We start from the raw sequence: 12,445 nt of genomic DNA on the forward strand, positions 1-12,445 counted from the left end.
TGGCTCATAGTGACGTGAGCCAAATAAATAAGTGAAATGTGAGTGTTTTGTCCTCCTTGACTGGAAGAATCAATTATCTAAAATTGTTTGAATGGTGAGGGGAGGGGGGCAAACACAGACTAAATAGGCAGACAGGCCAGGATCAGTGATCTACTGCCAAAGTTGGTCTGCACAGGCTTACAAAGGAGGGCAGATTTGACCTGGATGGAGCAGGTAAAAAGGAATTAATCCAAATTAGGCAGTAGATCAGGCAGACAGGCAACAGAAGTTAAAACTCAGTGACAGAAAACTACATTGCAACTTGACCTGACAAGACAACAAAGGAAGTGGACCGGTAAAGAACGGTAAAACTAGGTGATTAATCCAGCATGTTAAACAAATGCATGGCAATCGCCGTAGCAGAGAGGACCATAGTGTCCTATGACAATAAACACAAACACTAAGTAATGACCCCAGCAGTGGTGAAGGCTCTGTGACATTTCTTATTTTGTCAGCAGGAAGCAAAATAATCTTTGTGCCAGATTTTAAAGGACCACTCTGCACATCAGAGCCAATTTACAAAGAATAACATATACTTCCAGCTACCCATTTTCTAAACTGCTGCTTCTGAAATACACACTTTATTATGTTATCATGCTTTTTCTAATTTATCAAACCATCCTCCCATGTCATGATCAGTAGCAGCCTCAGTGAGCTGTCCTCTGCACGCTGGTTTCATCATGTCCGTCCTCAGGTCTCTGTCTCCACCTGCAGGTGTGTGACGCCTGTTGTCTCTCTTCTCTACATAATTTACAATAATCTCAAAAAAAGCATTCAGCTACACCTGAACAATGACCAAAGGATGACATGTGATAAAAGTGCAAGGTCTAAGCTGTATGCTATAGTATTTTTAATGGAAAAATAAATATTTTTTGTTAATGTTTTTTAATTCGAATGTCACTTTTTGGCCATGATAGCTGAATGTTGTGAATCAAGTGAAATGATAACACATGCTGCTCACCATGAAAGTATACCAAACAGTGTTACATTAGTGCCAATGTTAGCATGTGGACAAAAATTCAAAACAGCATTTAACAAGTATTGTCTATCTGCTACAAGCCAACATAAAAAAGACTATAATTTTTTTCTCTGAAACAACATCAGAAACATGATGCACTTTCCATCCAAAGCTGTGAGTCAGCTGTCACAGAGTCCCACACTGAAACTCTAAATGCATGGCAAAGTGAGCAGGATCATAGAGCCTTATGAAAAGTATAACTTTATTAAAAAACCATATTACACACATGAATAGTGTCAGTTTTAAGTGTTTTCTTTAAAATAGGTCAGTCTTCTTCACTAACGTCTGTGCAAAACAATCCCCAATTAAAATCGAGGGCGTTGAAACTGGTCTGATGTCAGACTGACATTTTCTGACCTGAAGAGGCCTTGAAGAGGATAAGACTGCGGACATAAACATCAGTCTCAAACCTCTGCCAGCAACCTGCACTGCTGCATCCACCTGCAGACTCCAGCAGAAAGCTGTAATCAAAAACCTCCAGTCTCCAGTCTTTCAGCAGCACGTCTCCCCCTGCACATTTTGGCAGACAGCTACAGCTTGGACCTTCACCCTGCCGCTTTCACCTGCACATTCTTGCCAAGATCTCCACCTCAAACCACCAGGTAACTGGGGTCACAACCTCCACCCACAGCCTAAGCTGATACCTCCATCTGAATATTTTTTGCAGATAGCCACAACCTGATTTTGCCACCTGCAGCCGCATCTGAACCAACAGCGCCACCTGCAGATGCTGGCAGACAGCTGTGGCACCTGCAGATGCTGGCAGACAGCTGTGGCACCTGCAGCTCCACCTTCTTATAATTGTGTTCATTCAAAATGACAACTACAACCAATAAATACAGTGCAAAAAAGTAAAGTGCGAAACTAACATGTTTTCATCCCTTTATATGTTTCCTTTTGATATCATCTCAAGTATTTAAGAAAACAGATCCCAGGTCTTCATCTCACCATTGACATTGAAATTATAATTTCCAAATAATATATAACAAATAAAAAAAGATATGATGAAACCGCATAACCGTCAAATTCAAATTTTGCTTTACTGGCTAAACTCAAAAATGTGAACCCGATTTTATACAATTCTTCCATTTAACAGTTTAAAGCTGAATTTCTTTTTATTTTTTGGCTAAATGTTATCAGAGTTCAGAAAAATTAACTCCAGAAATGTACTCAAATGTAGTTGGATTGCTGCAATAGATGTGCTTATGATGTACAGTGAAATCATATAGTTCACGTTTTTCTCATGCTAATAATCCGTTAGCATAGCCATTTCATAAAAACGGAGCCAGATGATGTATAAACACATACATGTATGTATATACAAACATACACACACACAAACACGCACATACACACACACATATACATGTTTATGTGTATTTGTGTGTGTGTGCGTGTGTGTGACGGAGAGAGAATGGAATCATAGAGCGGAATCTCAGAATGGATCCACCTCCTGATATAAGGCTGCACGTCTCTGCACAACCTCAGTCCCCTTGTAGCCTTCATCGTGTGAACCACAGATTTGAGAGCAACATACATCGAGAGGAAATCGTTGGAAAACCCAAAAGTTTGCAAATTGAACCATCAGTAAACGTATAACTAACAGGTAAGTAGTTAACACGTGCAGTTTTTTAGCTAATCTGAATTTACGGAGACAGATAAATCCCTCGAGGTTAAAACTTTTCACTTTTAGCTAACACACACACAGTTAACATAACTGTTAGCTAAATATTTTCTCTGAAGCGTGTTAGTTGTTTATACAACAATGCCCATCAATTTAAAAGTGTTTATATGAAGTAAAGTAAAATTGTCAGCAAAATGTACTTAAAGTACACAGACTAGAAGTACTCATGATGCTGCATATTGGCCCCAATAATAGCACTGCATATTGTGCAGTGCTATTATTCAATGCTATACGAAGATGCATTTAAACGTTGACAGCAGCAATTTAATGTTGATTAAGGAGGATACTTACGTTATTTTAAGTATAATTTATTGTCCTTATTAAACCAAGAGTCAGGATAGTTGTGTGTGTAATGGAGTTTTTAAAAAGTACAGAGTACAGTGTTTGCCCCTAAATGTGGTGAAATCAAAATATGAATATAGAGTCCCACAAAACAGTACTTAAGTAATAAAATTATAAATAAACACCACTGGTATTACAGTAAGTAAAGTAAGAACATTCATGCCACAGTGTAGAAATATTTCCATATACATGTAAATGTTTACTGCCTTCAAATCTTACTGAATTAAAATTGAGATATAAAAGTTACAGGACTCACCATGCAGATTGGCTCCTTTTAAAGTGTCATATTATTGTATTCATTGCTGTAGTATTATTCTTGATGCATTAACATGTAAGCACCATTTTAATGTTGTAGTCAGTCCAGGTGAAGTTAGAGCTTAGAGAAAGCATTAACTGATCACACATTTTGTATTTTTAGTCCATATGCACCAAGTAAATATCACTGTCACATAAATAAAATGTATCCCTGAATGAGTATAGTATTATAATCTATAATATATAATGTTACTTTCCATAACAGTGTCTCCAAACCAGCTTCCTGTAACCACCAGACAGAATCAGACAGTCATTCTTCTGGAGTTCAGAGAAAAAAAGCTGCAGAGAGACGGCATTCACAACATCTCTGCCACCAAAATGGATCCCTGTGCAGAAATTGCACCTGAAATCGAGGAGATGGAGCGGGAAGAGCTGCTTTCTACTCTCCTGTTGACCATAAGTGAAATGCTGGCTGATGCCAAAAATTCACTTCCTCCATCTCGTCCTCCTGTCACTGCTGGGCTGGACCTCGACTTCCAGCCTCAGCCAGCGGACGGTCAGGGTGGAGGTTATGGTGACGTCATGCAACCAGGTCACCTGCAAAACCAGGCATATAGCCAGGGACAGGTAAGACACCAGGGAAAGGTTAGGGACAGGGTTCGAGTGATATTGGTTTTTCAGGGCCGATACTGACACAGATTGTTAGTAGTTACTGAGACCGATAACCGATATTTGCAATCGATATGCATTAACAATAAAAATGAAAGTCTTTCGTCAGTATTAAGAATTTGGAATTTAACAAACTCCAACAAAACTGTGTTTAAATGCCTGTAGCAAATGTTTAATCAAAACTGAAACTTTCAACATCAAATACAGAAAGTTCCCAGCAACTTTTTTTTACAAAGTCAAGTGAACATTTAAATAAAAAAAAAAAATTAAAAAAGACTAACAGTTCCTTCCATGCTGACACTTTCTTTGCACTTTTTAATTCCCAATTTTATCGATGATCATCAAAATAAAACAGCGATACAGATAATCTGCAAAAGGCCAAATATCTGTCCCAATAATCATCCAGGCCGATAATCTGTAGACCCCTAGTTAGGGATAGGTAGTAGATCAATATTGATATAGATACTGATTAATGGTTAATGCCTCATGCCAGAACAGCGAAAGAAAAAAAAAAGGCAAACTTAAATGTTGTCTCCCTCAGTGGTCCCTTCATTGTGAGACTCGAGAGCTCCGTATAGTAAAGCAGTGACCATAACTCTGTTCTAGCTCAACACTTTTCTGGATAAGAAACTTGAGAAGACTATAGTTTAATGTCACACATGGTAATGGTGACTTCTCATCGGTATGATAAACCTCCAGTTATTTCTTTAATGGATGTTGGAAATGCGGTTTCCTCGAGTGATTTGATCAATTTAAACACACAAGTATGATTAACAGAAGCAAACAGAATCTCTCTACATGTATAGATATGTTCCTGTGGCGTTCTATATGATTTTCATTGGATAGTCTGATAGAGTGATTTACATTATTGAGATTTTGTGTTCTGTGTCCAATCACAGTAAAGATTGTGTGTTTTCATGCATAAAAGATGACTGTTGGTTTATGTAATAGTACACTGAGTGTGTGTATTATAGTTTGCTAACCTTCCCTCTCTCTCCACAGTACATGCCTAATCAGTGGTCTGTGAACAATGGCCTGACTATGGCAGCCGTCAGCTTCCCTGCTGCTGCTCCTCCACAGACAGCAACGGACTTCGGCTTCCCTGCTGCTGCTCCTCCACAGACAGCAACGGACTTCGGCTTCCCTGCTGCTGCTCCTCCACAGACAGCAACGGACTTCGGCTTCCCTGCTGCTGCTCCTCCACAGACAGCAACGGACTTCGGCTTCCCTGCTGCTGCTCCTCCACAGACAGCAACGGCCGTCGGCTTCCCTGCTGCTGCTCCTCCACAGACAGCAACGGCCTTCGGCTTCCCTGCTGCTGCTCCTCCACAGACAGCAACGGACTTCGGCTTCCCTGCTGCTGCTCCTCCACAGACAGCAACGGACTTCGGCTTCCCTGCTGCTGCTCCTCCACAGACAGCCACGGCCATCGGCTTCCCTGCTGCTGCTCCTCCACAGACAGCAACGGCCTTCGGCTTCCCTGCTGCTGCTCCTCCACAGACAGCCACGGCCTTTGGCTACTCTGCTGCTGCTCCTCCACAGACAGCCACGGCCTTCGGCTACTCTGCTGCTGCTCCTCCACAGACAGCCACGGCCGTTGGCTTCCCTGCTGCTGCTCTTCCACAGACAGCCTCAACCGCTGGTCACCTTGCTGCTGCTCCTCCACAGACAGCAACGGCCTTCGGTTATCCTGCTGCTGCTCCTCCACAGACAGCAACGGCCTTCAGTTACCCTGCCTCTGCTCCTCCACAGACAGCCACGGCCGTCGGCTGCCCTGCTGCTGCTCCTCCACAGACAGCAACGGCCTTCGGCTGCCCTGCTGCTGCTCCTCCACAGACCGCCACAACCCTTGGTCACCTTGCTGCTGCTCCTCCACAGACAACAAGGGCCTTTGGTTACCCTGCTGCTCCTTCACTGACAACCACAACCGTTCGCTGCCCTGCTGCTGCTCCTCCACAGACAGCAACGGCCTTCAGTTACCCTGCCTCTGCTCCTCCACAGACAGCCTCAACCGCTGGTCACCTTGCTGCTGCTCCTCCACAGACAGCAACGGCCTTCGGTTATCCTGCTGCTGCTCCTCCACAGACAGCCACGGCCGTCGGCTGCCCTGCTGCTGCTCCTCCACAGACAGTAAGACCCTGGTTAACCACACACACCGACTGTAAATGAGGTTCACTTCTAGCGTGTCACAGAATCTTAATTTTCTGTGTGAAGACGTATTTTTTCCTGAATGCATTAACTTAGGCTTGTTTTACGTTATGTACCAGATCTGCAGTTAAATACACACTCCTGACACCTGGATGTCAGCTGACACCATTCATCTTGTCTTCATCTGTTCTCTGTGTTTGTGTCTCCAGTGTACCAATGTGCCAGAAATGAAGCTCTCTGATGGCGAGACCCTGCATTTTGTAGGGGTGCTGTAAGTAATACACACACACAATTGCAAAAAAGAAACACACACACACACACTCACGTCTACACTGCTATTGAGCTTCTGTTTGTATCGTCAACACAAACAGTTTGTGTTCAACTCTCTGTATCTGTGTAGGAATGGAGGAGTGTTTTACAAGGCGCCAGAAAATTTCACTGATCCTGCCCCTGCTGCTCCTCCTCTGAATACCTCCTCTTCAAAGTCTTCAAAGTAAGATTTTCCTTAACAGTTCTGGTCAAAATGCACCCTTCCTTTTTTTAACTCATGATCTGTGGCCATTAATAAGCCAAACTCAATCAACTTTCAATCATCTTATATTTAATTTCTAGTAGCTGTTTGATCTTTAATTTGTCTTCCAAAATCCTGCATGAATGTTGTTATTATATGTTTCTTTTGATGGGTTTTAATTTAGCGACACAGCACGGACAGGGTTAATGTCTTGTATTGTTCTTGTTTATCTGAATATTTCTCTCTAAAAAACGTCTCTGTCTGGTGGTTTTAGAAGAAAGAGGAAGTGTGACAGCCAGTATGTGAAGAGACCTCCAAACGCCTTCATGCTCTACCTAAAGGAGCAGAGAGCGAGTGTTGAGGCTGAGATGGACGCTGGAGGGAAAGGGAGTGCGTCCGTGAACACAGTCCTGGGACAGAGAGTAAGTTTGTTTGTGCTGTATGTTTGAGACACTCAGGGTTACAAACCTGATCAAAGTTTGGTGAAAAATAACTCCAACTTTGCATCTTTAGTGTGATTGTGCTTTTCATTTGCTGTCTGTTGATATGGTTCTGGCCTGTAGTTGTGTGTGTGTGTGTGTGTGTGTGTGTGTGTGTGTGTGTGTGTGTGTGTGTGTGTGTGTGTGCGTGCTTACTCACAGTGTGTTGTCGTTTGTCCACAGTGGCATTCATTGACGAGGGAGCAGCAGGCCAAATATTTCGACCAGGCCAATAAAGAACGACTGCTCCATGCCCAGCTGTACCCAGAATGGTCCCCCAAAGATAACTATGTAAGTACACACTGCTCACACACAATTTAGACATGTTTCTATCACACTCATGAATTGAAACAAGATATCAGACGGAAAGTCTAATGTGTTGTTATATGTTTTTGTGTAGGGCCGAAAGAGAAAAATGCAGAAGAGCAAAGCCTCCACCTGGACAGAAGGTAAGACATCATTTAATGTGAAAGGTGATGAAGACAAGATCACTTACAGACAGTCCTGGAGATGAAAACTCCTCTTTGCCACGATGAAGACAAGATGACATCTGACCACACTGCATTATGAACAAAAAACAAGAAATCCATATGCAAAGTTACTTTTAATGAAATTTAAACATTTGTGATTTGTGACACAGAAGTTGCAGCCCTTTACAAAAAAGTCATTTTTATCTAATATTACAATTAAAATGTTGTTTAATGCAGGTTTTAAGAAGAAGCAACTTGTTTTTTCAAAGTGTCTTGATCCTTTTTTTGTTCATTTGTGCTTGTTTTCAGCATCTGCATCCAGACCTGACGAGGAGACTCAACAGGCCAAGAGGCTGTGTGTGACACCTGCACAGACATCACTGACAGAGCCTTCGTCTTCACAAGCAGCTGCGACGGAGCCTCCTCACCTGCAGACAGTCCTGGTGCAGCTGCCGAACACACAGACTGCAGTGCCTGTGTGTGACCTCTGCCAGCTGCCACAGATGTATGACGTCAGCTTCCCCTCAAGGCTGGATTCTCCTCAAACGCCATCCACGTCTCTTGCCTCCGCTGCTGCACCGACTCAAACACAGTGTCCACCCACAGAGAGGACGTCAGACCCGACGACAGAGCCTGTTTCCTTCACTGCACAGCCTCAGACGCCCTCCTCTCCACACAGAAGCATCTGGACTGTTGATTTAAATGAATTTCATGCCTAAAACATGAACATTAAATAAAAGAAAAAGTCAAGCAAACAGTATTTTGACTAAATCCATATTATGCCAAGTAGGTTTTAACCATAGGCTCTTTATATACAGTTGATGGTTTTCACATACAAGGAATTTGCTTCGGTGAAATGGTGCATAACATACACATTTTGGAGGAAAAATGAAATTAAAAGTATTGCAAAAATCAAGAAACAAAGCAACAAAAATGTGAAAAATATGCTATAAAAATGTGTACAATATTTCTGAATTAAAATGGAGAGCTGTGCAGTTTTAAGAAGTGGTAGCAATTTTTGCAAACTGCAAAAAAATATGCAGGGATATATTTTACATATATAATGTTATATTATTAATGTATTTATGTAGCCCATTTCATGAATGAAATTCAACACAAAGTGCTGAACATAAAAGAACATAAACCATTTTTGATAGAAAAATTATAAAAACTAATGATAAAAAATAATAACAAATAATAAACTGCAGGTTTAGACAAGATATATTATATATATATATATGATAATATATTATATATATATATATATATATATATATATAACCACCTTTGGCCCCCTTAGACCTTTGGGCAGACTGTTTTAGAGTTTAGGGGCATCATTAAGAAAAGCTGGCTCTCCATGTCTTTTAGCTCTGACCTCTGGAAAAAAGTGTCAAAGATGTGCGTTCTAATATAAAGCAGATGGACAGTCTCTCTGGGGGTGCTGAAGAAGCCAGCTGGATTCGGGGAGGAAGCTGTTCTTGTGGTTTGAGGTCTTGATCCTGATGGACTGCAGCCTCCTGCCAGAAGAGCATGTTTCAAAGTGTCTTGTGAGGTGTTGGGTGCAATCTTTTCTGCCTAATTGAGGGTCCTGGAGGGTCTGTAGATTGAAGCCAGGCTCCTTCTCCACAGAGCGAGAGATGCCCTGCAGTCTGCGCTTGTCCTCGGCAGTGGCAGCAGCGCTGCAGGTGGTGATGGAGGAGGTGAGGATGGACTCAACAGGCCTTTCTCACAGCAGATGTTTGACTTGTCACAGTAGGAAAAGCACAGGTGTCGCTGATGACGCTAACGATGGTGTGGCTCTATTAAAGTGCTTCAGTGAGCGTGACCGTCAGCCAGCACGCAGGATACCAGGAACCTGAAGTCAAAGCAGCTAAATGAAATTCAGACATTGTTAATTTCATCACGTACAGCTGTGCTTTTCCTCCTGTTACAAGTCAAATGTCATGAAAAAAGGACCTATGATGGGAATGGAGAAGTACAACACAATCGTCTTTGGAAGGTTGAACTTCCTGTACTGAGCTTTTTTGAGGTCTTGGGTAACGATGAAGCACCAGAAACATTTGTCAAAAAATAGTAATATTAACAGGCAAACTCTCGCACATTGTCCAACTTGAAAGAAAACATTTATTTGCATTTCAGTACTAGACCTTCATTTGCCCGATGAAGGTCTAGTTCTGAAATGTTGCAAATAAATGTTTTCTTGCAAGTTGGACAGTGTGCTGGAGTTTACCTGTTAATTTTTTTTATAGGCATATTACTCTCCTGTCTCATGATATAGATGTGCAAAATAAATTTTTTTAAAAAATAACATAACACAGAAACAGCATATAAAATAATAACATCCACATGTTTAACATTTTAAAGGCCTTTTAAAAGACTTTTAAGGCCCTTGCTCAACGCAAATTGGCTTGATTCCTATCAAAAATCCAGGAAGAATTTAACAGGTAACAAGAAAATCACCCTTCTAGCAAAAAACACCAAAAAAACCCCCAAAAACCCCAAAAAACCCCAATGTGAAAGAATAAAAGAAAAAGAGAAAGAAATAAGAAAGAAAGAAATGAAGAAAGCAAAAAGGTAAAAAAAAAAAAAAAAAAAAAATTCTGCAAATTTCTTGCAATTTGCCAAGTTGCTCTTTGCCTTTTCAGCCATGTTTTTTTTAAAAAGAAATCAAACAAATTTGCTCCGGTTTAAAAAATTTGATCTGACCCCAGTACAAGAAAACTGACATTGTTCCAGGTTTCAAAAGGTTAAAACCTCAACAATCCATCTTTTCCCACTGAGACACTTGTAGTGTTGAGGAGCCAGTTGTCATTTTTGCAGCTGCCACCAGGGACCACTGTTGTAGCAACGCAGCAGAGCTGCAGCTAAAAAAGACCCAGAGGCCCCATGTGCTGACACCACAGCTTTTCATTACAGCCTCTGAATGTCCAACTTTGTCTGTGTAACCAAATGAACAAGCCAGCAGTGAGCTGACAATATTTGGACGTAACATGATTCAGAGGGAAAATGGTTTTGAGAAAATGTATATTGTAAGGCAGTTTTAATGTGGTACATTTAAGTTGTGTGGAGCTGAATTTGAGAATAAAGTTTCAGCTTTAAATTAATTAAAGATTGCACCCAACACCTCACTGACACTCAACCAACATCAACTCCACTAACGGTGCCCGTCGCTTTATTTAACATCAAAGCAAAGACTCCAGGGGCAGTTGGAAGTAATTAATTTGCAAGAGGGAGAAAGAAAACGTGTGTGTGTGTGCGTGTGTGTGTGTGTGTGTGTGTGTGTGTGTGTGTGTGACAAGTGGATGGAATGCACTCCTCCCCTCGCACTGCCACAGCACACACAGAGTCCTGCTCCCCTCTGTGTTCAGCCTCTTTTTGAAGTTCCTCCAGCAGCTAAAAGAGGTGACAACATGTGAAAACATGGCTGCGCGCTGCTTGTTTACCTGTGTCAGAGACGTGAGGGCCCGTGAGAGTCAGATGCTGAGTGAATTTGTGGATCACTGAGGTCCATTAGATCAAAGCTGTGGTCTCCATGGTTACAGGGAGAAACCTGAAAAATGCTGAGCTGCCCTTTAAAGCCACTTTCACTTACTTTTAAACTCACATAAATACACTTTGGTGTTACCTCAGATACATCCCATTCACTTCCCAAAAAATCAAAGCACAGAAGTGACAGAAAAAGAAGAGGAAGAGAAATGGTTGAAAGGTTTAATGATGGCTAGCAAGCTGCGTAACAAGTTAGTTTCAGTTCTTTAACTGTATGCCGTTTAAGGCTGATTTTTTTTACCCCTCAAAAAACTAACAAAAAAAACAGCCCGTCCAAATTACCTTTAAAATGCAGATACTGTGTGCCATCTTTGGATCATCTTTTGGGAATGCTGGAGGAGACACGTTCTTTGCTAACTAAACCACTGTTTATGCTAAAAAAAAAAAAATGAAAAAATCAAACCCAAACTTGGTTAAAAAACTATTTTAACAGATTTTTGTTTTTTGTTTTTTTTACAAATAAAAAACTTAATTCTATCAAATTATGGTCACAAATGTGTTAAGTTGAATATTTTAGAGTGGCCTTTTGTTGTGAACAGCTCAGAGCACACCTGTGTAGTAATGACGCTGTTTAATCAGCACTTTCATGCTGCACCTGTCAGCCTTAAAAAAGGAAAGGTGCCTACTAACATCAATTATAGCAAATTCATGACTAAATTTGAGAGAAAAAAGCCTTTTATGTGCATGAATTCTTGGACCTTAAAACTGTAAAAAGAACAGGAGAATAAAATAAAGGTGTTGCATGCAACTTTTTGTTTAGTGAAAATTGAAATCAGTATACTTCATTTACCACTAAATATATGATCCAACAGGCTTCATACAACTTAAGACAAGTGAGATTTAAAACTTTTATAGACTTTTTGTAATGCTGCTCAGAGTAAAATTTTACACAAATGATTTTTTTCTGGTTCAAGTTAAAAAGTTGAACAATTTTGTGAAACCTTATACAGTGGAACATATAAAAAAAAAAGGATGTTATGTTTACATAAAATTATTGATTTGGTTCGCCTTGTTAATTCGTCATTTAACTGGATGTGGTTAATATAATATTGGTGTTGGTTTTCTGCATTACATTCATGTGAGAGGTATTTTGTAAATTATTTGACTGGCAAATATTACCAAATATTTTAAGAAATACAATGCATGTCTGAAAAAAAAACTTTCTTCCCATCTTGGACTTTTAAAAGATTGATTTAAGACATTTTGATAACAACTAAGGCCTTATTTGGTGCGATGGTGGGTGCTGTTACATGCTAAGATAGCTGGCACTTGGGTTTTTTTGTC

The 12,445-nt window shown here is 40.7% G+C and overlaps 1 long non-coding RNA gene and 1 pseudogene across 2 annotated transcripts; one reads left to right on the forward strand and one right to left on the reverse strand.

The window, feature by feature from the left end:
* Nucleotides 1–2,805: 2,805 nt before the first annotated feature.
* Nucleotides 2,806–11,876, reverse strand: LOC148189958 (uncharacterized). Its single transcript, XR_015776135.1, has 5 exons — nt 11,444–11,876; nt 8,044–8,330; nt 7,642–7,704; nt 7,306–7,403; nt 2,806–3,935 (listed from the first exon to the last, which is right to left on the reverse strand). It is a non-coding gene; the product is annotated as an uncharacterized LOC148189958 (long non-coding RNA).
* LOC148189959 (transcription factor 7-like 1-B) lies at nt 6,310–8,326 on the forward strand (annotated as a pseudogene). Its single transcript, XR_015776134.1, has 6 exons — nt 6,310–6,426; nt 6,556–6,648; nt 6,941–7,088; nt 7,329–7,436; nt 7,546–7,594; nt 7,925–8,326. The product of XR_015776134.1 is annotated as a transcription factor 7-like 1-B (transcript).
* Nucleotides 11,877–12,445: the final 569 nt, after the last annotated feature.

The sequence above is a fragment of the Plectropomus leopardus genome, chromosome 3 (assembly GCF_026936395.1).
Source record: "Plectropomus leopardus strain MGB_pleo_1.0 chromosome 3, ASM2693639v1, whole genome shotgun sequence".
Taxonomy (NCBI): domain Eukaryota; kingdom Metazoa; phylum Chordata; class Actinopteri; order Perciformes; family Serranidae; genus Plectropomus; species Plectropomus leopardus.